A 23,661-nucleotide genomic window follows, 5' to 3' on the forward strand; every position below is an offset into this window, starting at 1 on the left:
GTACTCCCTCCGTTCCAAAATACTTGACTTCCATTCGTTCAAAAATGTACCTATATACTAAAAGATGTCTAGATACATATATATTTTTACAAATAGAAGGCATGTATTGTGCGATGGAGGGAGTAGAATGGATGCAAGTTTTTGTATTGGGAAGAAGAGTATATCCATATATTGATAGAGCGCAATTTAGTAGATGTTCTATCACTTTTAACTAGCACGGAGGCTAGAGATGAGACTAGTGCACTGATGACCCACAAGTGTAGGGGATCTACCGTAGTCCTTTTGATAAGTAAGAGTGTCAAACCCAACAAGGAGCAGAAGGAAATGATAAGCGGTTTTCAGTAAGGTTTTCTGCAAGCACTGAAATTGTAGGTGATAGATAGTTTTGTGATAAGATAAATAGTAACGAGTAACAAGTAAACAAAGTAAATAAAGTGCAGCAAGGTGGACCAATCCTTTATGTAGCAAAGGATAAGCATGGACAACTTCTAATAATGATAAAGGAGCTCCTGAGGACACATGGGAATTATCGTCAAGCTAGTTTTCATCACGCTCATATGATTCACGTTCGGTACTTTGATAATTTGATATGTGGGTGGACCGGTGCTTGGGTACTTCCCTTACTTGGACAAGCATCCCACTTATGATTAACCCTGTTGCAAGCATCCACAACTACAACAAAAGTATTAAGGTAAACCTAACCATAGAATGAAACATGTGGATCCAAATCAGCCCCTAACGAAGCAACACGTAAACTAGGGTTTAAGCTTCTGTCACTCTAGCAACCCATCATCTACTTATTACTCCCTCCATTCCTTTATGTAAGGTGTATTATTTCCGGCACGGTGACCAAGGCACATAATTATACACATGTTAGGAAGAAATTAACCTTGGCAAGATCATTGATTAGCGGCAACTAAATCTTTAGGCAAGGAAAGTAAGAGATAAACACAATCAGGAGAGAGATACTTTCCTCTTTTCTCTTTACAAGAAAAGATGCATGCAATCAGGGGAGAGATACTCTCCTTCTTTTGAAGGGATAATGATGGAATTACGAGGAATTAGAAGAAATGCACCTTACATTGTGGAATTTTATCAAAAAACAAATACACCTTATAGAAAGGAATGGAGGGAGTACTTCCCTATGCCCTCCTCTAGGCCCAATAATGGTGAAGTGTCATGTAGTCGACGTTCACATGACACCACTAGAGGAGAAGACAACATACATCTTATCAAAATATCGAACGAATACCAAATTCACATGCATGACTACTAATAGCTAGACTTCACCCATGTCCTCAGGAACAAATGTAACTACTCACAAAGTATATTCATGTTCATAATCAGAGGTGTAATAATATGCATTAAGGATCTGAACATATGATCTTCCACCAAGTAAACCAATAAGTATCAACTACAAGGAGTAATCAACACTACCAGCAACCCACCGGTACCAATTTGTGGTTTTGGATACAAGATTGGATACAAGAGATGAACTAGGGTTTGAGAGGAGATGGTGCTGGTGAAGATGTTGATGGAGATTGACCCCCTCCCGATGAGAGGATCGTTGGTGATGATGTTGGTGATGATTTCCCCCTCCTGGAGGGAAGTGTCCCTGGCAGAACAGCTCCGCCAGAGCCCTAGATTGGTTCCGCCAAGGTTCCGCCTTGTGGCGGCGGAGTTTCGTCCCGTAAGCTTGCCCATGATTTTTTCCAGGGCAAAAGCGATGATATAGCAGAAGATGGACACCGGAGGCCCACCAGGGGGCCCAGGAGATAGGGGGCGCACCCTATAGGGGGGGCGCCCCTGTCTCCTGGATAGGGTGTGGGCCCCTGGTGTATTTCTTTCGCTCAGAAATTTTTATTAATTCCAAAAAGTTGTTTCGTGGAGTTTCAGGACTTTTGGAGTTGTGCAGAATATGTTTCCAACATTTGCTCCTTTTCCAACCAGAATTCTAGCTGCCGGCATTCCCCCTCGCCATGGTAAACCTTGTAAAATGAGAGAGAATAGCCATAAGTAGTGAGATATATTGTGTAATAACAGCCCATAATGCAATAAATATTTATATAAAAGCATGATGCAAAATGAACGTATCAACTCCCCCAAGCTTAGACCTCGCTTGTCCTCAAGTGGAAGCCGAAATCGAAAAATATGTCCACATGTTTAGATATAGAGGTGTCGATAAAAATAAAATACGAACAGGAGGGCATCATGATCATTCTTATAACAACAACAAGTATAGATTCCATCATATAATTTCTTATGCTCAAGTAACAATCAATTCACAATTACAAGTATGGTTCACAAACTTCATTAAGAACTAACAAACTATAATCTCAGTCATTGAAGCAATCACAATTTATCATAACATCAGAAAGAGTCGACAATAGAGCTTTTCAACAAGTCCAGATACTCAACTATCATATAGTCTTCTACAATTGCTAACACTCACGCAATACTTGTGGTTATGGAGTTTCGGACGGACACTGAGAAAGATAGGGGCTTATTGTGTTGCCTCCCAACATATTTACCTTTAGGTGATGTCAACAATAATAGCCCATGCTAACGAACATCCAATTGGCTATCTATATCACGATCTTTCAAACACGAGGAGCTTGCCAAAGGATAAAATGAAAAAGCGAAAGGTGAAGATCACCTTGACTCAAGCACAAAATAAAAGTATAAAGTAAGAACATGAAGTAAAAGATAGGCCCTTTGCAGAGGGAAGCAGAGGTTGTCATGCGCCTTTAGGGTTGGATACACAAAATCTTAGGACGAAAGAACGTCACTTTATATGTCACTTGTGTATGGACCTTTATTATGCAGTCCGTCACTTTTATTGCTTCCATAACAAGATTGTATAAAGCTTATTTTCTCCACACTAATAAGTCATGCATATTTAAGGAGCAATTTTTATTGCTTGCACCGATGACAACTTACTTGAAGGATCTTACTCAATCCATAGGTAGATATGGTGGACTCTCATGGCAAAACTGGGTTTAAGGGTATTTGGAAGCACAAGTAGTATCTCTACTTGGTGCTGGGAATTTGGCTAGCATGAGGGGGAAAGGCAAGCTCAACATGTTCGGAAGGTCAAAGACAACATTTTAACTGATATGTGAGAAAACATAAACCATTACATTGTCTTCCTTGTCCACCGTCAACTCTTTTAGCATGTCATACTTAATGAGTGCTCACAATCATAAAAGATGTCCAAGATAGTGTATTTATATGTGAACCTGTCTTTCCTTATCACTTCCTATTAATTGCAACGATGACCAAGGCTACGTTCATCAACTCTCAACAACCTTTATGCATCATACTTTCTATGTGTGAAGATATTACTATCCACAAGATCAATATGAACTCTTTTATTCTTTTTATCCTTTCTATAGATCATAGCAACAAAGCAAAAGCCCTTGACTCAACACTAATCTTTATTATAGATAGCTCACGGACTCGATTACATAAAGAGAGCACTAAGCAAAATTCAAAACTACTTGATATCAAAACATCAATCTACTAGATCAAGATACTACTAAAAGGATCGAACTAAATAAAATAGTAAAGATAGGAGTGTGATGGTGATACGATACCGGGACACCTCCCCCAAGCTTGGCAGTTGCCAAGGGGAGTGCCCATACCCATGTGATTATGTCCTCGGAGGTGGTGAAGTAGGAGTTGTTGATGATGTAGGCTTGTCGTCCATCTACCAAGGCATAGGCTCTCCATCATAGAAGGATGATCGAGTCTCCGGGATCCTTAAATCTACAGCCAAACTCATCCTCTTGAATCTATATTCATACTCACAGTTCTGGTTTTGCAGGTCATAGATCTGGGCTTGGAGGTGCTCGATTTTCTCTTGAAGCTTGAAGATGGTCTCCCCAATGACTTTGGCATCCAGCTTGTGGTTATTGGTGAACTCCGTGATCATCATCTGGTTGGAGTTGAGTCCACGCTCCACCATCCCTTGGCACTTGAAAACTTGCTGCTCCACGGCTTCGAGCTTTGTCGCCACGCTCCCGGTACGCCGTGGTCCCTCCACATCGCGGATGTGCAGCACCCCCTCACACATCTCAATGGTTTGAGGGTGTTGCAGCACCTCCGCAAGGTAGAGGTTGATAACCCTCTCGAAAAAATTGTCCTTGGGAGCGCTTGGAGACGACATGATGCTCTTAGATCTGAAACAGAAACAACTCGAAACGAAAACAAAGGATATTTGCGTGATACGGTGGTCAAAACCTTCGGGAGTATATATAATGAATTTTTACCGACCAAAATATGTAACATGCAAGAAAATGGAGTCCGGGAGGCACACGAGGTGTCCACGAGACAGGGGGGCGCGCCCAGTAAGGGGGGGTGCCCTCCACTCTCGTGGGGACCTCGTGTCCCTTTTAGGACTACTTCTTTCTTCGTAAAATTCTAAAATAATCCAAAACTGATAAAAATTGCCATTGGAGTTGTTTTGGAGTCGGTTTACCTACCATACCACATACCTATGCCTTTTCGGAGTCTGGAACATTCAGGAAAGTGTCCCTTATGTATTCCTCAGGGGTTACGGTTTCAATAATATTAGTTTCAACATTGATAGGATTACCTGAAATATAGTGTTTAATTCTTTGACCGTTTACCACCCTCGGACTTGTACCTTCGAAGTTGTTGATCTTTATGGCACCAGAACGATAGTCCTCCTCGATAACGTAGGGGCCTTCCCATTTAGAGAGAAGCTTTCCTGCAAAAAAACTTAATCAAGAGTTGAAAAATAACACATAATCACCTACGTTAAACTCACGCTTTTGTATCCTTTTATCATGCCAGCGCTTGACTTTTTCTTTGAATAGCTTGGCATTCTCATAAGCTTGGGTTCTCCATTCATCAAGTGAGCTAATATCAAACAACCTCTTCTCACCGGCAAGTTTGAAGTCATAATTGAGCTCTTTAATAGCCCAATATGCTTTATGTTGAAGTTCAAGAGGCAAATGACATGCTTTTCCATAAACCATTTTATACGGAGACATACCCATAGGATTTTTGTATGTAGTTCTATAGGCCCATAATGCATCATCAAGTTTTTTGGACCAATTCTTTCTAGATCTATTAACAGTCTTTTGCAAAATTAATTTGAGCTCTCTGTTGCTCAACTCTACTTGACCACTAGACTGCGGATGATAGGGGGATGCTATTCTATGATTGACATCATACTTAGCAAGCATCTTATGGAAAGCACCATGAAAGAAATGTGAACCACCATCAGTCATAAGATATCTAGGGACTCCAAACCTCGGAAAAATAACTTGTTTAAGCATTTTAATAGAAGTGTTATGATCAGCACTACTAGTTGGAATAGCTTCTACCCACTTAGTAACGTAATCAACAGCAACTAAAATATGTGTATAACCATTAGAGGCAGGAAAAGGTCCCATATAATCAAAGCCCCAAACATCAAATGGTTCAATAACAAGAGAATAATTCATAGGCATTTCTTGATGTCTACTAATGTTACCTATTCTTTGACATTCATCACAAGATAAGACAAACTTACGAGCATCTTTGAAGAGAGTAGGCCAATAAAAACCAGATTGTAGTACCTTGTGTGCAGTTCTATCTCCAGCGTGGTGTCCTCCATAAGATTTAGAGTGACACTTACGTAGAATCTGTTCATGCTCAGGCACACAACGTCTAATAACACCATCTACTCCTTCTTTATAAAGGTGTGGATCATCCCAGAAGTAATGTCTTAAATCATAAAAGAGCTTTTTCTTTTGCTGGTATGTGAAACTAGGCGGTAAATATTTAGCATCAATGTAATTAGCATAATCAGCATACCAAGGAGCAGTACGAGAAGCATTGACGACCGCTAATTGTTCATCAGGAAAGCAATCATTAATAGCCAGTGGGTCATCAAGAACATTCTCTAACCTAGACAAGTTATCTGCAATGGGGTTCTCAGCTCCCTTTCTATCAATAATATGCAAGTCAAATTCTTGGAGCAAGAGAACCCATCTAATGAGTGTAGGCTTAGCATCTTTCTTTTCCATAAGATATTTAATAGCAGCATGATCAGTGTGAATAGTAACTTTGGAATCAACAATATAAGGTCTGAACTTATCACATGAAAACACAACTGCTAAGAACTCTTTTTCAGTAGTAGCATAATTTCTCTGGGTAGTATCAAGAGTCTTACTAGCATACTAGATAACATTCAGTTTCTTATCAACTCTTTGCCCTAAAATAGCACCTACAACATAATCACTAGCATCGCACATAGTTTCAAAAGGTAAATTCCAATCAGGTGGCTGAACAATAGGTGCAGTGATCAAAGCTTTCTTAAGCACTTCAAATGCTTCTACACAATCATCATCAAAGACAAAAGGAATATCTTTTTGCAATAAATTAGTCAGATGCCTAGAGATTTTAGAAAAGTCCTTAATGAACCTCTTATAAAAACCGACATGACATAGGAAACTTCTTATACCTTTTATGTCCTTGGGACATGGCATCTTTTCAATAGCATCAACTTTGGCTTTATCAACTTCAATACCTCTCTCAGAGATCTTGTGCCCCAAGACAATGCCTTCATTAACCATAAGGTGACACTTTTCCCAATTCAGGACGAGATTGGTGTCTTCGCATCTCTGCAAAACTCGATCAAGGCTGCTCAAACAATCATCAAAAGAGGATCCATAGATGGAGAAGTCATCAATGAATACCTCACAAATCTTTTCACAAAAATCACAGAATATAGCCATCATGCATCTTTGAAAGGTAGCAGGTGCATTACATAAACCAAAAGGCATATGTCTATAAGCAAAAGTACCAAAAGGGCAAGTAAAAGTAGTTTTAGATTGATCCTTCGCTGACACAGGTATCTGAGAGAAACTAGAATAACCATCTAGAAAGCAAAAATGTGTGTGTTTGGATAGCCTTTCTAGCATTTGATCAATAAAAGGTAAAGGGTAATGATCTTTCTTGGTAGCTTTATTTAACTAACGAAAATCAATTACCATCCTATAACCTGTAATAATTCTTTGCGGGATCAATTAATCTTTATCATTAGGGACAACAGTAATACCTCCCTTTTCAGGAACGCAATGGACAGGGCTTACCCATTCACTATCAGCAACGGGATAAACAATACCTGCCTCAAGGAGCTTTAGTATCTCCTTTCTTACCACTTCCTTCATCTTGGGATTTAATCGTCTTTGAGGATCTCTAACTGGTTTGGCATCTTTCTCCACTGAAATCTTGTGTTGACATAATGTGGGACTAATGCCCTTAAGATCATCCAGAGTATATCCAATAGCTGCTCGGTGCTTCTTCAGAGTTTTCAATAGTATTTCTTCTTCTTTCTCTGAAAGGTTAGCACTAATAATAACAGGATATATTTCTTTTTCATCAAGATAAGCATACTTAAGATTATCAGGTAATGGTTTGAGTTCAAACACGGGATCACCCTTGGGTGGAGGGGGATCCCCAAGAATTTCAATGGGAAGGTTATGTTTCAGCATAGGTTCCTGTTTAAGGAACACTTCATCTATTTCTTCCCTTTCCTTCATAAACATATCGTTTTCATGGTCTAGCAAATATTGTTCTAACGGATCAGTTCGAGGAACAACAATGGAAGCAAGACCAATAATCTCATCCTTGCTAGGTGGTTCCCTTTCACGAGGTTGTCTACTAAACTTAGCAAAATTAAACTCATGAGACATACCATCTATGCCAACAGTGACAATATTCTTTTCACAATTAATCTTAGCACTAGTAGTATTCAAGAAGGGTCTACCAAAAATAATGGGACAAAATCATCTTGTGGGGAACCAAGAACAAGGAAATCAGCAGGGTATTTAACCTTCCCACACAAAACTTCAACATCTCTAACAATCTCAATAGGTTTAATGGTATCCCTATTAGCAAGCTTAATAGTAACATCAATGTCTTCTAATTCAATGGGTGCAATGTCGTGCATAATTTCTTTATAAATATCATAAGGTATCGCACTAGCAGTAGCACCCATATCACATAAGCCATGATAACAATGATCTCCTATATTAGTAGAAATAACAGGCATGACTACGACAGGTCTACGTGTCTTAGTATCAGGTCTAGCAATATTATCAGTCTCACCCAAGAAATAAATAACATGCCCATCTAAGTCCTCATCCAAGAGATCTTTAACCATAGCAATACTAGGTTCAACATTAATTTGCTCAGGAGGTGTATAAGTCCTAGTATTACTCTTACGAACAACAGTAGAAGCTTTAGCATGATCCTTTATCCTAACAGGAAAAGGAGGTTTTTTAACATAAGTAGTAGGAACAATAGGATCACTATAGGTAATAGTCTTTTCTTTGACTGTAATAGGCGCAACTACGTTAACTTCAACAGGAGGGTTATATTTAAACCACTTCTCTTTAGGGACATCAAAGTGAGTAGCAAAAGATTCACAGAAAGAAGCTACTACCTCAGAGTCAAGTCCATACTTAGCGCTAAATCCATGAAAAACATCGGTATCCATGAAAGATTTAACACAATCAAACTTAGGTGTCATACCTGACTCCTTACCATCGTCGGAACCCCAATCTTCAGAGTTGAATTTAATTCTTTCCAATAAGTACCATTTGAAATCAATAGTCTTCAGCATATAAGAACCAGCATAGGAAGTATCGAGCAGGTTGCGATTATCAAGAGAAAGCCGAGCATAAATTTTTTGAATAATCATTTCCCGAGAGAGCTCATGATTGGGGAATGAATATAACATTGACTTAAGCCTCCCCCAATCTTGAGCGATGCTTTCTCCTTCGCGAGGCTAGAAATTATATATATAATTACGATCATGATGAACAAGATGCATAGGATAGAACTTCTGGGGAAATTCCAACTTCAATCGCTTATAATTCCAAGATCTCGTATCATCACATAGCCTATACCATGTCAATGCATCTCCCTTCAAAGATAAAGGGAAGACCTTCCTTTTGACAACATCATCGGGAATACCCGCAAGCTTAAATAATCCACAAACTTCATCCACAAAGATAAGGTGTAAATTGAGATGCAATGTTCCATCTCCTGCAAATGGATTAGCTAGCAGTTTCTCTATCATACCCGAAGGAATCTCAAAGTAAATATTTTCATAAAGTTCAGTAGGTTGAGGAGCAACTCTTTGCTCTTATGGTTGGGGTGAAGATACCCCAAACAAGCCCCTCAAAGGATTAGTTTGCATAGTGACAAGTAACAGAAAATTCAGCACACTATATAAATGTTTCCTTACCAAGTTCCACTCACCAAAAGCGCTACACTCCCCGACAACGGCGCCAGAAAAGAGTCTTGATGACCCACAAGTGTAGGGGATCTATCGTAGTCCTTTCGATAAGTAAGAGTGTCGAACCCAACGAGGAGCAGAAGGAAATGATAAGCGGTTTTCAGTAAGGTTTTCTGCAAGCACTGAAATTGTAGGTGATAGATAGTTTTGTGATAAGATAAATAGTAACGAGTAACAAGTAAACAAAGTTCAGAAAGGTGGCCCAATCCTTTACGTAGTAAAGGATAAGCCTGGACAACTTCTAATAATGATAAAGGAGCTCCTGAGGACACATGGGAATTATCGTCAAGCTAGTTTTCATCACGCTCATATGATTCACGTTCGGTACTTTGATAATTTGATATGTGGGTGGACCGGTGCTTGGGTACTGTCCTTACTTGGACAAGCATCCCACTTATGATTAACCCCTATTGCAATCATCCGCAACTACAACAAATGTATTAAGGTAAAGCTAACCATAGCATGAAACATGTGGATCCAAATCAGCCCCTAACGAAGCAACACATAAACTAGGGTTTAAGCTTCTGTCACTCTAGCAACCCATCATCTACTTATTACTTCCCTATGACCTCCTCTAGGCCTAAAAATGGTGAAGTGTCATGTAGTCGACGTTCAAATGACACCACTAGTGGAGAAGACAACATACATCTCATCAAAATATCGAACGAATACCAAGTTCACATGACTACTAATAGCTAGACTTCACCCATGTCCTCACGAACAAATGTAACTACTCACAAAGCATATTCATGTTCATAATCAGAGGTGTAATAGTATGCATTAAGGATCTGAACATATGATCTTCCACCAAGTAAACCAATAAGTATCAACTACAAGGAGTAATCAACACTACTAGCAACCCACATGTACCAATTTGTGGTTTTGGATACAAGATTGGATACAAGAGATGAACTAGGGTTTGAGAGGAGATGGTGCTGGTGAAGATGTTGATGGAGATTGACCCCCTCCCAATGCGAGGATCATTGGTGATGACGTTGGTGATGATTTCCCCCTCCCGGAGGGAAGTGTCCCCGGCAGAACAGCTCCGCCAGAGCCCTAGATTGGTTCCGCCAAGGTTCCGCCTCGTGGCGGCGGAGTTTCCTCCCGTAAGCTTTCCCATGATTTTTTCCAGGGTAAAAGCAATGATATAGAAGAAGATGGACGCCGGAGGCCCACCAGGGGGCCCAGGAGATAGGGGGCGCGCCCTATAGAGGGGGGCGCTCCCCTGTCTCCTGGACAGGGTGTGGGCCCCCTGGTGTATTTCTTTTGCTCAAAAATTCTTATTAATTCCAAAAAGTTGTTTCATGGAGTTTCAGGACTTTTGGAGTTGTGTAGAATAGGTTTCCAACGTTTGCTCCTTTTCTAGCCATAATTCCAGCTGCCGGCATTCCCCCTCTTCATGGTAAACCTTGTAAAATGAGAGAGAATAGCCATAAGTACTGAGATATATTGTGTAATAACAGCCCATAATGCAATAAATATTGATATAAAAGCATGATGCAAAATGGACGTATCATGCACTTGTTGATACTCCTACTAGAATAGAGGCTGGACATGAGACTAGATGCGAGGAAGCAATGTCTACTTCTTTACACTCGAAGAAGAAAGAAGCACGCAAGATCAAGCCTCCGTAGATCAACAATGAATGCATCGAGAAGGCACTAATCCAACTTATAGGAGTAGTAAAATATATTCTTGCGGTTCTTGTTTTCTTTGGTCTTGCTTTTCTAGTCAAAATTATCGTTGGAGTTCGTGCAAAACGGAGGTCCGTTTGGGGTCGTGCATTGGAGTTGGCCTTACAAGTGGGACCGCAGTTAAGGAAACCGACTATCGGTAAACCCCCACCTCACCCGCCGCGCGATGGCTGAAGTTAGAGAAACGGCGAGGTTGAAGAGATTGCTCTAGCACGGACTCCAAGAAATAATATGGTGTCAGATGGATGTCGTGGTGGTGGCGTGTGTCGTACTCCTGGACGTGAATGCTTGTTCTGGCCCATGCCACCCTACTACTCCTACTACTTACTCCTACTATATAGTACTAGTATCGAGGATTCGAGGTGCTGGTTACGTACAGCAAACACATTAACATATGGCTATAGTAAAAACACCCGCCCGACGCGCGAAGCATGTGAAGCTAGTACAAATAGTGTACTACTATTATTGATTGGCCTCATCCGATAACTTGTTGCAATGCACGTACAATTATGTATTCAAAAATATATTTTTGCCTCGTCGCACCACTCACTCAGAGAAGCGACTCGAAAGCCATTCATAAATTTAGTAAGTTTATCACAGGCATATCATTTTATTACATACAACAGGTCATCAACCCACATCGACAACGAGGATACATTATAAATACTAAAGTTTTCACCACACAACAAATAACAAGCAATGAAATGAACTTCAACTCAACCATTCCTCAGAGTTGGAAATGCTTGCTTTGAACCACAAGTGATTCTCTGGGACGGGCCATCCATTGTCGATCTGGAGATCAATGCAGGACTAATCATCCAGGCTAAAGCGGCCTACTATATCAGTACCAGGGTAGGGAACCACCCAAATGTCCGAGGTATAGACACAGTTGCTTCTCATAAATGGTAGTAACATTGTGTCAACAGCAGTTGGATCGCCTTTCACCATCATAGGATAGTTTTGTCCAAGGAAGAGCGAGTTTTCTCCAAGACTATCAATTCTGTACCAGTGAGAAGGAGTTGGCGCTAGCACACTAGTATCCATCCCGAATACCATGAAACGGGTGTTGGAATAGGTCCAGAGAGTGCGACCATGGGAGACTACAACTGCTTCCTTAGTAGTAACATCATCTTTGGGTTGTATACACACAAGAAGAGGTGATCCATCGGAATTAGTTGCCAGGCACCACAGAGTATATGGGCGCTACTCGTCCTCATGCTCATGATCATCACCATCGTCATCTCCCCCTTGGTTATAAATTTTTTCAAGTATAGGCGTGAATACATAGAGGTGGGAGCCAACATGGGTATCCAGATCCCGCTGTTGGAAATATGCCCTAGAGGCAATAATAAAATGGTTATTATTGTATTTCCTTGTTCATGATAATTGTCTATTATTCATGCTATAACTGTATTAACCGGATACCGCAATACATGTGTGAATACATAGACCACAACATGTCCCTAGTGAGCCTCAAGTTGACTAGCTCGTTGATCAACAGATGGTCATGGTTTCCTGACCATGGACATTGGATGTCATTGATAACGGGATCACATCATTAGGAGAATGATGTGATGGACAAGACCCAATCCTAAGCATAGCACAAGAACGTATAGTTCGTTTGCTAAGAGCTTTTCTAATGTCAAGTATCATTTCCTTAGACCATGAGATTGTGCAACTCCCGGATACCGTACGAATGCTTTGGGTGTGCCAAACATCACAACGTAACTGGGTGGCTATAAAGGTGCACTACAGGTATCTCCGAAAGTGTCTGTTGGGTTGGCACGAATCGAGACTAGGATTTGTCACTCCGTATGACGGAGAGGTATCTCTGGGCCCACTCGGTAATGCATCATCATAATGAGCTCAATGTGAGTAAGTAGTTAGTCACGGGATCATGCATTACGGAACGAGTAAAGTGACTTGCTGGTAACGAGATTGAATGAGGTATTGGGATATCGATGATCAAATCTCGGGCAAGTAACATACCGATTGACAAAGGGAATTGCATACGGGATTGCTTGAATCCTTGACATCGTGGTTCATCCGATGAGATCATCGTGGAACATGTGGGAGCCAACATGGGTATCCAGATCCCGTTGTTGGTTATTGATCGGAGAATGTCTCGGTCATGTCTGCATGGTTCCCGAACCCGGAGGGTCTACACACTTAAGGTTCGGTGACGCTAGAGTTGTTATCGGAAATAGTATGTGGTTATCGGCGGTTGTTCGGAGTCCCAGATGAGATTCCGGACATGACGAGGAGCTCCGAAATGTCCGGAGGTGAAGATCGGTATATTGGACGAAGGGTATTGGAGTACGGAATTGTTCCGGGGATACCAGGTGATGACCAGCGTGTCCGAAAGGGGTTTCGAAGGCCCTGGCAAGCGTTGGGGGGCCTTATGGACCAAAGGGAGAGGGCACATCAGACCACTAAGGGGCTGAGCACCCCTCCCACCCCATCTCACATAACCAGGAGAGGTGGGGGCGCCACCCCTAGGGCAGCCGCCCCTCCCGGCTTGGGGGGCAAGTTTCCTAGGGGGTGGGGGCGCCCAAACCCATCTAGGGTTTCCCCTGTGGCCGCCGCCCCTCCCCTACGGAACCCTAGGGAGCCTCCCCCTCCTCCCTTCCCCCTATATATAGTGAGGGAGAGAGAGGGCAGTTGTACCCTTCCCCTGGCGCAGCCCTCTCCCTCCTCCAACACCTCCTCCTCCACCATAGTGCTTGGCGAAGCCCTGCTGGAGAACCACGAGATCCATCACCACCACGCCGTCATGCTGTCGGAGTTCTCCCTCAACTTCTCCCCTCCCCTTGCTGGATCAAGAAGGAGGAGACGTCCCCGAGCTGTATGTGTGTTGACCACGGAGGCACCGTTCTTCGGTGCTTAGATCGGATTCGGCCGCGATCTGAATCGCTTCGTGTACGACTCGACCGACTGCGTTCTTGCAACGCTTCCACTCAGCGATCTTCAAGGGTATGAAGATGCACTCCCTCTCTCTCTCTCATTTCTAGTCTCTCCATAGATTGATCTTGGTGATGCATAGAAAATTTTGAATTTATGCTACGTTCCCCAATAGTGGTATCAGAGCTAGGTCTATTGCATAGATTCTATGCACGAGTAGAACACAAGTTGTTGTGGGCGTTGATTTTGTTCAATATGCTTACTGTTACTAGTACTATCTTGTTTCGACGGTATTGTGGGATGAAGTGGCCCGGACCGACCTTACACGTACACTTACGTGAGACAGGTTCCACCGACTGACATGCACTTGTTGCATAAGGTGGCTAGCGGGTGCCAGTCTCTCCCACTTTAGTCGGATCAGATTCGATGAAAAGGGTCCTTATGAAGGGTAAATAGCAATTGGCATATCATGTTGTGGTTTTGGCGTAGGTAAGAAACATTCTTGCTAGAAACCTATAGCAGCCACATAAAAACTTGCAACAACAAATTAGAGGACGTCTAACTTGTTTTTCCAGCATATGCCACGTGATGTGAAATGGCCAAAAAGGATGTGATGAATGAAATATATGTGATGTATGAGATTGATCATATTCTTGTATAGGAATCACGACTTGCATGTCGATGAGTATGACAACCGGCAGGAGCCATAGCAGTTGTCTTTATTTATTGTATGACATGCGTGTCACTGAATAACGCCATGTAATTACTTTACTTCATTGCTAAACTGTTAGCCATAGTAGTAGAAGTAATAGTTGGCGAGACAACTTCATGGAGACACGATGATGGAGATCATAATGATGGAGATCATGGTGTCATGCCGGTGACGATGATGATCGTGGAGCCCCGAAGATGGAGATCAAAAGGAGCAAATGATACTGGCCATATCATGTCACTATTTGATTGCATGTGATGTTTATCATGTTTATGCATCTTATTTGCTTAGAACGACGGTAGTAAATAAGATGATCCATCATAATAATTTCAAGAAAGTGTTCCCCCTAACTGTGCACTGTTGCGAAAGATCATTGCTTCGAAGCACCACGTGATGATCGGGTGTGATAGATTCCAACGTTCACATACAACGGGCGTAAGCCATATTTACACACGCGAAACACTTAGGTTGACTTGACGAGCCTAGCATGTACAGACATGGCCTCGGAACAGAAGAGACCGAAAGGTCGATTATGAGTCGTATAGTAGATACGATCAACATGAAGATGTTCAACGATGATGACTAGTCCGTCTCACGTGATGATCGGACATGGCCTAGTTGACTCGGATCATGTATCACTTAGATGACTAGAGGGATGTCTATCTGAGTGGGAGTTCATTAGATGAACTTAATTATCATGAACATAGTCAAAAGGTCTTTGCAAATTATGCCGTAAGCTCACGCTTTAGTTCTACTGTTTAGATATGTTCCTAGAGAAAATATAGTTGAAAGTTGATAGTAGCATTTATGCCGACTGTGTTCGTAAATTGAGGATTTTCCTCATTGCTGCGCGGAAGGCTTATGTCCTTAATGCACTGCTCGGTGTGCTGAACCTCGAACGTCGTCTGTGGATATTGCGAACATTTGACATACACGTTTTGATGACTACATGATAGTTCAGTAATGTTAAATGGTTTAGAACTGTGGCGCCGAAGAAATTTTGAAACATCGCGGAACATATGAGATGTTCCAAGGGCTGAAATTGGGATTTCAGGCTAGTGCCCACGTCAAGAGGTAGGAGACCTCTAATAAGTTTCTTAACCTGCAAACTAAGGGAGAAAAGCTCAATCGTTGAGCATGTGCTCAAATTGTTTGAGTACCGCAATCGCTTGAATTGAGTGGGAGTTAATCTTCCATATGACATAGTGATAGTTCTCCATAGTCACTGCCCCAAGCTATTAGAGCTTCGTGATGAACTATAACATATCAGGGATAGACATGATAATCCTTGAGCAATTCGTGATTTTTGACACCACGAAAGTAGAAATCGAGTAGGAGCATCAATTGTTGATGGTTAGAAAAACCACTAGTTTCAAGAAGGGCAAGGGCAAGAAGGGATACTTCATGAAACGGCAAATCAGTTACTGCTCTAGTGAAGAAACCCAGGGTTGAACCCAAACCCGAGACTAAGTGCTTTTGTAATGAGGGAACAGTCACTGAAGCAGAACTACCCTAGATACTTGGTAGATGAGAAGGCTGGCAAGGTTGACAGAAGTATATTGGATATACATTGTATTAAATGTGTACTTTACTAGTACTCCTAGTAGCACCAGGGTATTAAGATACCGGTTCAGTTGCTAAGTGTTAGTAACTCAAAATAAAAGGCTACGGAATAAACGGAGACTAGCTAAAGGTGAGATGACGATATGTGTTGGAAGTGTTTCCAAGCTTGATGTGATCAAGCATCGCATACTCCCTCTACCATCGAGATTGGTGTTAAACCTAAATAATTGTTATTTGGTGTATGCGTTGAGCATAGACATGATTGGATTATGTCTATCGCAATACGGTTATTCATTGAAGGAGAATAATGGTTACTCTGTTTATTTGAATAATACCTTCAATGGTCTTGCACCTAAAATGAATGGTTTATTGAATCTTGATCGTAGTGATACACATGTTCATGCCAAAAGATATAAGATAGTAATGATAGTACCACCTGCTTGTGGCACTGCCATTTGAGTCATATTGGTATAAAACGCATGAAGAAGCTCCATGTTGATGGATCTTTGGACTCACTCTTTTTTTGAAAAGTTTGAGACATCCGAACCATGTCTATTGGTATGTGTGCATGAAGAAACTCCATGCAGATGGATCGTTTGGACTCACTTGATTCTAAATCACTTGAGACATGCAAATCATACAACATGGGCAAGATGATTGAAAAGCCTCGTTTCAGTAAGATGGAACAAGAAAGCAACTTGTTGGAAGTAATGCAGTTTTATGTGTGCTGTCCAATGAGTGCCAAGGCACGCAGTGGATATCGTTATGTTCTTACTTCACAGATGATTTGAGTAGATGCTGAGTATATTTACTTGATGAAACACAAGTCTGAATTATGAAAGGTTCAAGTAATTTCAGAGTGAAGTTGAAGATCTTCATGACAAGAGGATAAAATGTCTATGATATGATCATAGAGATGAATATCTGAGTTGCGAGTTTGGTACACAATTAAGACATTGTGGAAATTATTTCACAACTAACACCGCCTGGAACACCATAGTGTGATGGTGTGTCCGAACGTCATAGTTGCACCCTATTGGATATGGTGCATGCCATGACGTCTCTTATCGAATTACCACTATTGTTCATGGGTTAGGCATTAGAGACAACCGCATTCACTTTAAATAGGGCACCACGTAATTCCGTTGAGATGACACCGTATGAACTATGGTTTAGAGAAACCTAAGCTGTCGTTTCTTGAAAGTTTGGGGCTGCGACGCTTATGTGAAAAAGTTTCTTGATTATGGAGGTGGTAAAAGAGTTCATCGTAAAGGGTTACGCTGATGCAAACTTTGACACTAATCTGGATGACTCTGAGTAGTAGACCGGATTCGTATAGTAGAATAGTTATTTGGAATAGCTCCAAATGGAGCATGGTAGCTGCATCTAGGAGATGACATAGAGATTTGTAAAGCATACACGGATCTGAAAGATTCAGACCCGTTAAGTAATTACATCTCTCACAAGCGAGATATGATCAAACCCCATGGGTGTCGATTCATTACAATCACATAGTGATGTGAACTAAATAATTGACTCTAGTGCAAGTGGGAGACTGTTGGAAATATGCCCTAGAGGCAATAATAAAATGGTTATTATTGTATTTCCTTGTTCATGATAATTGTCTATTATTCATGCTATAATTGTATTGACCGGAAACCACAATACTTGTATGAATACATAGACCACAACATGTCCCTAGTGAGCCTCTAGTTGACTAGCTCGTTGATCAACAGATGGTCATGGTTTCCTGACCATGGACATTGGATGTCATTGATAACGGGATCACATCATTAGGAGAATGATATGATGGACAAGACCCAATCCTAAGCATAGCACAAGATCGTATAGTTCGTTTGCTAAGAGCTTTTCTAATGTCAAGTATCATTTTCTTAGACCATGAGATTCTGCAACTCCCGGATACCGTAGGAATGCTTTGGGTGTACCAAACGTCACAACGTAACTGGGTGGCTATAAAGGTGCACTACAGGTATCTCCGAAAGTGTCTGTTGGGTTGGCACGAATCGAGACTGGGATTTGTCACTCCGTATGACGGAGAGGTATCTCTGGGCCCACTTGGTAATGCATCATCATAATGAGCTCAATGTGACTAAGTAGTTAGTCACGGGATCATGCATTACTGAACGAGTAAAGTGACTTGCCGGTAACCAGATTGAACGAGGTATTGGGATACCGATGATCGAATCTCCGGCAAGTAACATACCGATTGACAAAGGGAATTGCATACGGGATTGCTTGAATCCTTGACATCGTGGTTCATCCGATGAGATCATCATGGAACATGTGGGAGCTGACGAGGATATAGACCTGGGGTAGGGTCATAGGCTCGTCCTATACGTCCTACCCAAGGTCACTACCCTGGTAGATGAAAAGACCAAGAGTCGACAGAAGAGCACCAGTCTCATATGTCGAGTGCAATCCACTCGACAGTCACATCACTCGACGGTGGTTACGTATCGCCACTCAACCACAAGGAAGATCACTCGACCATATCGAAGACCAGTAGTCAGGAGAGCACACAATGGAGAGATATTTATTCCTTAGTTTTCATGAGCATTAAGAGTACTTAATGCTGGCGTTACCAGTAACGCCTCTACTTTATGTACATTAGTTCCCTTGTAATGGAGTGGGGTTGGGGTCCTGGCGCACTCTATATAAGCCACCCCCCTCCTCCGGCACAAGGGTTCGCACCCTCTGTAATCCAACACATATAATCCAATCGACCGCCTCCGGGCACCGAGACGTAGGGCTATTACTTCCTCCGAGAAGGGCCTGAACTCGTAAACATCGTGTGTACACCTTCATCACAGCTAAGATCTTGCATCTCCATACCTACCCCCCTTTCTACTATCAGACTTAGAACCACGACAATTGGCGCCCACCATGGGGCGGGTGTCTTAGCGACTTATCGGTGAAGTTGCAAGTTTTTCCGACCATCATCATGGTTTCCAGCGGCGAGATGATTCAGGGCCACGAGATCCGTCTCGGCGCGCTCGTTTTCGTCGTCGACGACTCGGCGTGGCATCAGGAAGCCCCGCTCGACGTCGAGGCGCTCCCCGTCTGAGGGGCGATGCACTTTCACGCATGCGTTCGCGGCATCCTTCTCCGGAAGCCGTCGACTCAGTATCAGTCGGCTCCGACGATGTCTTCTCTCCCCGCTGTTCGCCGCCGTAAGCGATCCGGTCGATCGCGGCTTCAGCGCTGGGTGAAACACGTGGTGGCTCGACGCTCGACCACCCATCAAGTCGCGGCAATCGAGCCCGACGAAACCCTCGAAGGCCTGTTCGATCTGTCGACTGGCTCTGCGGAGACCGCGTCCGAGTGTGATAGCAGCGATCCTGCGGCCGAAGTTCTGATGGTCGATGGCACTCATAGCCCTCCTGGGTTCCGTCGCGACAGCAACGGAGATGGAGGCGTAATCCATCACACGTCCATGAGGAGTACCGACCTGAGCCCCTCTCTTCGCAGCAGAGGGAAGACCTTCGTCACTGCAACATGGATGCACTCCATATGCCCATCATTGGAGAAACCCCCGAAGCTCGGGCCTTGGAGGAGGCGCGCCTAGCCAACTTGGCTGAGCGCACTCGACTGGACAACCTTCAGTGTGCTCTCGACGAGCGCGCCCAGGAACGGATCCATGAATCTAGTCGACGACAGCTTTTCCTGCCCCCACCTAACGTATACCGCACTCCGATTCAGAATCTCATAGTTGCAGCCCGGATAGCAGAGTCGATCCAACCTTCCCAGTCGGAAGCTGGCAGAGGGCTGATGCAGATCCGAGCCTTGCTCAGGGCAGCAGGAGAGCAGAATACAGCATTATCTCATTCACGGAATAGGATTCATAGCAAATCTGTTGCAGCGGACATGGTTCAGTTGGCCCACAGCCTGAGATCGCCTCCGTGGTGTGAAGGCCGTGGGCAATATACTCGACCGTGACAATCTTCGTCAGGGACCACGCCTCCTCCGAGGAGCGCATCATATGTGCCTCGGCGGAATGATGATAGGCGCCGTCACAGTGGTGAGCGCAGGCATTCAGTCGACCCAAGAGAACCAGACTTTGACGTGAGGTCTATCCTCATTCAAGGTCTGGTCGACCGAAACAGAGCACACAGGGAAGACCCTGGCAGAGATCGTCCAAGTGGTAGCCGAGCGTATGTTTCTGGTCCCGAGTGTTTCAGCAGGGCCATCAGGGCAGTAGTGATACCTCCTAACTTCAGGCTGGCATCCGGAATTAGTAAGTTCACCGGTGAATCTAAGCCTGAAACTTGGCTTGAAGATTACCGAGTGGCTGTACAAATCGGAGGCGGTAACGACAAGATTGCTATGAAGCATCTCCCACTCATGTTGGAAGGGTCGGCCAGAGCATGGCTGACTCAGTTGGCTCCGAGCAGTATTCACAGTTGAGAAGAGTTGTCCCGAGTGTTCGTGAGAACTTTCGAGCGCACGTGTGAGCGACCCGAAGGATTGCCCGAGCTTCAGCACTACGTGCAGAAGCTGAATGAGACTTTGAGGGAATTCATCCAGAGATGTCCACTTTGCATCACACCGTCGAGAATGTTTCAGAGCATCAAGCTGTGTGCGCCTTCAAGGAAGGCGTCAAATACAGGGAGTTGGTCTTGAAATTCGGTCGGACTGGAGATATGACTCTGGCCTGAATGATGGAGATAGCCACCCGATACGCTAACAGAGAAGAAGAGGATCGACTCCATAGCGGGAAGAGCAAACCAGTCGGGCAAGAGGCTAGTGGGGGTAATTCCAGTCGGAAGCAGAAACTCAAGGCCGAGCCAGCGGCTCTCGGAGAGATTGCGGCGGTGAATCAAGGAAAGTTTAAGGGAAAACCTAAGGGGCCCTGGCCCCCTAAGAAGGTGAAGGATAAGGAAGGAAATGATGTGCTGGATTTGCCATGCCACATCCACACGAAGAAAGATGAAGAAGGTAATCTAATTTACCCGAAGCATACGACCCGGCAGTGTCGACTCCTCATCCAGCAGTTCCGAGAGAAGCAACCCAATGAAAAGGAGAAGGAGTCATATCAAGGGGAAGATGATATTCCACTCTGATGATATTTGCTGACGTTGAAAGCAAGAGTCGGTTGAAGGTCATCAACAGGGAGGTGAACATGGTCGCTCCAGCGGCGACGACCACCTACCTTAGATGGTCTCAGACATCCATTACGTTCGACCAGTCTGATCACCCTACTCGCGTGGCCACCCCCGGGAGGCAAGCTCTGGTAGTCGACCCCATAGTTTGAGGCACTCGACTGACCAAAGTACTGATGGACGGTGGCAGTGGTCTGAACATCCTCTACGCCGAGACCTTGAAAGGGATGGGCATTCCGATGTCCAAGCTTAGCGAGAGTAACATGAGTTTCCATGGTGTTATTCCTGGGAAGAAAGCTGAATCACTCGGCCATATCTCCCTCAACGTGGTTTTCGGTGATTCAAAGCATTACCGTAAGGAGAAGTTGACATTTGAAGTCGTGGATTTCCAGAGTGCCTATCATGCCATTTTGGGTAGGCCAGCCTATGCGCGCTTTATGGCTCGACCGTGCTTTGTGTACCTCAAACTAAAGATGCCTGGCCCCAAAGGCGTGATCACTGTTACAGGCAATCGTCAGAAGGTTGAGGAGTGTTTTCAGAAAGGCTCCAAGATCATCGATGAACAAATGGCAGCAGTCGAATTCCAAGATTAGCAGAAGAACGCAGATCCGAGTGATTTACTCAGAGCCAAGAAACCTGCCACAGATTCTGCATTCCAATCGACTAGTGAGACGAAGCCAGTTCATGTTCACCCAACGGATCCCAATGCCGTGCCGACTCACATATCAACTACACTCGACAGCAAATAGGGAGAAGCGCTCGTCCAGTTCCTCCATGAGAACTGGGACATCTTTACATGGAAACCTTCTGACATGCCTGGTGTGCCCAGGGGACTGGCCGAGCACCGTTTGCGTGTCGACCCCAAAATAAAACCCGTCAAAGAACACCTTCGGCGGTCCGCCGTGCAGAAGAGGAAAGCAATTGGCGAAGAAGTGGCTCGACTGTTGGCAGCAGAGTTCATCCGTGAAATCTACCACTCCGAGTGGTTAGCCAATGTAGTCATGGTTCCTAATAAGGATAATTCACTTTGTATGTGCATTGATTTCAAGCATATCAATCAGGCCTGCCCGAAAGATCACTTCCCTCTCCCTCGCATCGATCATATTGTTGACTTGACTGCGGGATGTGAGCGCTTGTCTTTCTTATATGCATATTCCGGATACCACCAGATCCGACTGTATGGTCCCGATGAAATAAAAACAGCCTTCATCACCCCATTCGGGTGCTTTTGCTATGTCACCATGCCTTTTGGTTTGAAAAATGCCGGAGCCACATTTATGAGAATGATTCAGAAGTGCCTACTCACTCAAATCGGTCGGAATGTGGAAGCATACATGGATGACATCATGGTCAAGTCTCACAAAGGTTCCGACCTATTGACTGACCTTGCAGAAACCTTTGCCAACCTGAGAAGGTACCATATCAAGCTTAATCTGTCAAAATGCACGTTCGGGGTTCCAGGGGGAAAGTTACTCGGTTTTCTCATTTCCGAATGAGGGATCGACGCAAATCCAGAGAAAGTTCATACGATCCTCTGAATGAAACGCCCCGTGCGAGTGCATGATGTTCAGAAGCTGACTGGTTGTTTGGCCGCCCTGAGTCGATTCATTTCTCGTCTCGGTGAAAAGGCTTTGCCTCTTTACCAATTGATGAAAAAGTCTGATAAGTTCGAGTGGACTGATGAAGCTGAAGCAGCATTTGCAGAGCTCAAAACCCTGCTTTCCACCCAGCCGGTACTCGCTACGCCAATCAGCAAAGAGCCTTTACTGCTCAACATTGCAGCCACTGGACAAGTTGTCAGTACGGTGCTCACGGTCGAACGGGAGGAAGAAGGAAAAGCCTACAAGGTTCAACGCCCAGTCTATTATCTCTCTGAAGTTTTGACTCCGTCCAAGCAGCGATACCCACATTATCAAAAGCTTGTCCATGGAATATATATGACCATGAAGAAGGTTGCGCATTACTTCTCTGACCACTCCATTACAGTCGTCAGCGATGCACCACTATCGAAATTCTGAACAACAGAGATGCAACTGGTCGAGTGGCCAAATGGGCGATTGAACTCCTCCCTTTGGATATCAAGTTCAAGGCAAAGAAGGCCATCAAGTCCCAAGCAATTGCAGATTTTCTGGCCGAGTGGATTGAGCAGCAATTGCCGACTCAATTTCACTCGGAGCATTGGACTATGTTTTTTGATGGCTCCAAGATGCTGAATGGTTCAGGTGCTGGGGTAGTTTTGGTATCCCCCCGCGGAGACAGGCTTAGTTACGTTCTCCAGATTCATTTTGATTCCTCCAATAATGAAGCCGAATATGAAGCACTTCTATACGGGTTGCGTATGGCCATTTCACT

Source organism: Triticum dicoccoides, chromosome 5B (genome assembly GCF_002162155.2).
Source record: "Triticum dicoccoides isolate Atlit2015 ecotype Zavitan chromosome 5B, WEW_v2.0, whole genome shotgun sequence".
NCBI lineage: Eukaryota > Viridiplantae > Streptophyta > Magnoliopsida > Poales > Poaceae > Triticum > Triticum dicoccoides.